The 4,433-nt window shown below is 43.7% G+C and overlaps 2 long non-coding RNA genes across 2 annotated transcripts; one reads left to right on the top strand and one right to left on the bottom strand.

Moving 5' to 3' along the window:
* Positions 1–292: 292 nt before the first annotated feature.
* LOC311429629 lies at positions 293–1,936 on the bottom strand. Its single transcript, XR_014688305.1, has 3 exons — positions 1,861–1,936; positions 1,444–1,584; positions 293–1,359 (listed from the first exon to the last, which is right to left on the bottom strand). It is a non-coding gene; the product is annotated as an uncharacterized lncRNA (long non-coding RNA).
* Positions 1,937–2,186: 250 nt separating this feature from the next.
* On the top strand, positions 2,187–4,138 carry LOC311429628. Its single transcript, XR_014688304.1, has 2 exons — positions 2,187–2,976; positions 3,059–4,138. It is a non-coding gene; the product is annotated as an uncharacterized lncRNA (long non-coding RNA).
* Positions 4,139–4,433: the final 295 nt, after the last annotated feature.

Below are 4,433 nucleotides of genomic sequence, written 5' to 3' on the forward strand. Positions count from 1 at the left end.
GCAACAGATCACATCTGTTAATCACCAGGGACTCTGACATTTTAAGAGCAAATTATTCATACTCTTCATACGTAACTTAGCTAACCCCGGTGACAATATCTCTGCTGACCATCTGAGACTATATGCACACAGGGGTGTTCTTAGAAGACTTAGATGCTGCTTGGCAGAAAGTACACATTTTTCCTTTTTTTTTTTTTTTTTTTTTTCCTGGTGATAACTGAGTTATTCCTGCAAAGGGGCTGGCTTCTTTTCAGTGCTACAACTATAAAAAGAACAAAACAGGTGTAGAGGACCTTGCTCTAGATCTGGGAGTGACAGCCATGAGAGCTAACAGCAGGAAATGAAAGGCAATATTCCTGCTGTATATTTCTTGGTTGCCAAGGCTGACATGAGAGTGTCATTACCTGCAGAAAGAGTTGAGATTTAGCACTTGGAAGGTCCTTGCCCCATGTTATTTTCATTCATAACAGACACAGAAGAGGTCAGAGTAGTTTTCCTTGCAGTTTCTTTTACAGTCATCTATGGACAAATTTCTCTAAACTCAGTTAACTTTTCATCAATTAGAAGGCATATTTTTCTATTTCTATTGTGCTGCAGTCCTCTGTGGTTCACCATGAATGCTTTGCTGCTGACATTTCTGGCTGGTCTGCCTCTGCTTTCCACAGTTCTTGCCTGGTAACAGCCATGGAAATAGTCCAGCAGGCAAACTGTGTAGACACCATGAACTCATTGTTCTTCTCTTATTATTTAGGGCTGTTTATTCCTCAGGCCTTCGGAAGGTGAGGAACCCTCAGCAGCTACCTCAGCCATGGCCAGGAGCTCCTCTGGTACCCCCCGAGCAGCTGCTGGGTAGCAGAAGAGCAGGTGCTCAGCCACCCTTGGGGAGGAACTGGACTGATGGGCTAAGGACTGTCTTCCACACCAGGTCATCTCGTCCTTCACAGCACTTCCAACAGTAAGGGGCAGCAGATGGAGGAAGAACAGGGATGAACTACAACTGCCATCATTTCCTATGTGACTCATTTGCTGGCCAATGTGACCTGGAAGGTGCAAATGATGAGGGGTAGCTGGCAGTTTATTCTGTCCCAAATCTCTGCCTGTGGCTTGCTGTGCAGTGAAATTGCTGCTGCTTATGAAAGGAACACACTGTCACTGTGTCATCTCTTGGTTCCAGTTCTGCTCTCTGTGACTTGCCCTCACTGCTGACAGCCAAGGTCCACAGTCCCAGAGAATTTTTCTCAAAGACCAGTATTTCCTTTATTCCTCCACCAGGGGCCCTTTCTTCTGGCACATTCAGACATCCCGGGCTTGAAGGGGCCAATGCAGTGCTTCCCTCAGAGACCTTGATGGAAACTTAACCTGGTGAAGGGAGGAAACCTTAAAGGCGGTGCTGGGGAGTGCAGAAACCAAGAATTCATCCATTTGCTGGGAAAAACTACTTACAGCTATTTATAGAAATTTCAGCCAAGGAAGTAGCTGGGATCACTGCGAGGTCCCCAGGCTCAGCAGATGAATGCTTGGTCATAAAATGTTCTTCATTTTCCTCCCATCGGATCACCAGGATATTGGCTGGAGGGTACCTGGCTGGCATGTGGAAAATGGACACAGATATCCATACAACAAAGAGGCCACATATATCTGTTGGCTCCTTGCAGCTACCTGTACCAAATCTCAGGATGCTTGTCTCTCATCCCTCCTGGCCTGGGCACAGAGCTGCTGCATTTCACTGCCTTGCTCCTCCCACTCCCTCACATTGTCACACTGCACAACTCCACCTTTCTGCTCATGGTGTAGGGCTCTGTCTGACTCAGGAGGGAAAAGAAAACTTTTAATTTTTAGAAAGAAAGAAAGAAAACTTACAATTTTTAGTAATTGGCATCCAAGATAAGGATACATGATGAGGAAGAATGTTGTGTGCCCCTGGCTATGAGAGCTGCATGTGCAGGATTTGGGAGTATGTATGGAGGGCAACACTTTCACAGTCCATATTAGTGCTTAAAGTTAAGATCTTTTGCCCTTCACAGGAGGCTTCTGGCCTCCCTGAGCTCACTTTAGCACACCTGTGTTGTGCTTTGACAGGTGTACTACCCCAGTCAATCTCCACACCTGATGCTGTCCCCAGAGCAGGACAATATGATCCTGTTCCAGCCCACCAGAGGAGCAAAAGTGTTTCCTTACCTAAGCAAAAGGAAGTTCATCCAAGTGGACCTGGATGCTGGAAAAGCCAGAGTCAGCAAAAAATGGCAAACCATTGCTGAGAGCAAGGCATAAACAACACATGGGAGCTCCACCAGGAGGCCTTTTGGCCATCTGGTGGGGCCACCTCAGAGCTCTTGGCCCAGCATGGCTTATTGTCTTTCAGCTGTACAATTTGAAGCCAGACTGATTTGGCCCGTCAGGAAAAGGTCTGAGCCCTGTGACCCTCCAGGTGGAAGAGAAAATGTGTGGGCTGGAGGCGTCTTACAGAGGAGGGGTGAAAATATGGAGACCCTGAACCTCTGAGGCACTGCGAGGTGAAAGAGAGCCCTGAGGGGTCTGGTGGGAAGGTCTGGGGAAGGGCCAATGCAGGCTCAGTATGAGAACTGTGCAGATAGCTGGACAGAAAATGTGTTTATATGGCAGGGATGTCCACCACTCAGTGCCATAAAACCAAACCTCCCACCATGCTGTTGGTGGTGAGAGGGCACGGTGACAACAGCAGAAAGCAGGCATGGAAGCAGCAAAGCTCTCAGGCATCTGCACCCTGATTTTACACACCTGAGGGCAGACACACTTATCCTGCTATGGGAGGAGTTGCCTGTTGTCCATAGGAAGATGAACTCTGCCCTCAGCAGTACTTTCTGCAGAAGCTGAGAGTGAGCTGCTGTCTGCAGGAAAATCTGCCTGGGCCTCCTCTCTGGAGCAGACTGCGGGTGGAGGTCTCCCGATCTGTCCCCCCTGCTTTCTGTCCCGCTGTGGCCCTCTACCACTCTGAGAGTATGTTTGGAAGATAGCGCTTTTCTTCGTGGTGCTGCTTATACTTGCTCACTCAGTGTAAATAACTGTATTAACTTTACAGGCAGCCCTGGTTTGAACTGACTGAGATTCATGCAGCAAACTGGACTTATGCCAGGCCCACCAGAGCAGAGTCCTGTTAGTGCGAGGTGGAGCCCGAACAGCTCGCAGGATGGGAGGTCTCTCCAAATGAATGTGATCCCTCCTTGTTCTTACAGATTTGTTTGAACGCTGACACAATGGCTGCCAAATACTGAATCTGCCAGAAATGTTAACAAAAGGCACTTTGATCTCATTCACTTGTTCTTGTTAAGAATGTATTGTATTATTTTGTCTTCTTTGCGGTCAGAAGAAGAATGTTTTACCCTTGCAATGAAGTGTGTATCGCTCATGTTCAATAATCTACGTGCTGTATTACAGAGCACATTCTCTGCTACTTGCTTTTGGGCTGCTTACTTCAGCCTGCTATATAGATGTTTAGATACCATAAGGATGTTCCATATTTCTTATATAAAATAGTGAGATTTGTGTATACTTCCTGAAGTTCTAAAAATCTGAAGAATTTGAATTTTTATTATATGTATTAAAAGTCCTTAAAAGTCAGTTTAAACCTTCATGCTGGTTATTAAATTCTTGGCTCAGTAGTTAATACATTTCAAATCTCTCTTCTTGGCACAAGGTTTACATTTTCCTAACCACATATTTACTGTTTAAAAAGCTAATATTCGCTAATAAAATGGTACAATGACAATTATCTATCAGCAGTAGTTCTTGCAATATGTCAGTCTCCCAGTGTACTATAAAAAATATATCATATGCATCAAATGGTCTCATTCTCATCTTCAAACAAGATGGAAGTTTATGGAAAATGTAATCCCCACTAGGAAATAAAAAAGAGGAAACTGTTGATGAGGAATCTTGATGCCAAATCAAAGTACTGTGTTTGTTTACATATAAAACTGAAGAATAAGACATAACATGTTAAACTTGTTGCCATGAGGTATTGAATATACTCTGACAGTTTGGCATGACAATACAGTCAGCAATTATCCTGGAGAAGATACAGATAAACTCAAAAAATAGAATAAATATGCATCATTATTGCTGTTTCTTTATATTTTACAAACAGTGCTTGTATTTTTGATCTTTGAAATATAACCTCATGGAAAATCTTTATTCTCAAAATGTAAAGAAAATTCTGTTTTCAAAATAGATTGACTATTTGTGCTATATATCACTCTATAGTTGATCTACTCTAAATCTCATCTTTGAAGATTAAATTTCTGGCAAGTGACCATATAAAACAAAAATTTATGGCGCTCTTCCTCCAAAAGCTAGAAGTCAGCAGAAATGCATGCATATTTAGAGAATGCTACTCCTTATTTAGGAAACTGTCCAATAGTTCTTTCTGCAAAAAGATTTTTTTTCTGTGACTCCCA

This window comes from Aythya ferina, assembly GCF_964211825.1.
Source record: "Aythya ferina genome assembly, chromosome: 1".
Taxonomy (NCBI): domain Eukaryota; kingdom Metazoa; phylum Chordata; class Aves; order Anseriformes; family Anatidae; genus Aythya; species Aythya ferina.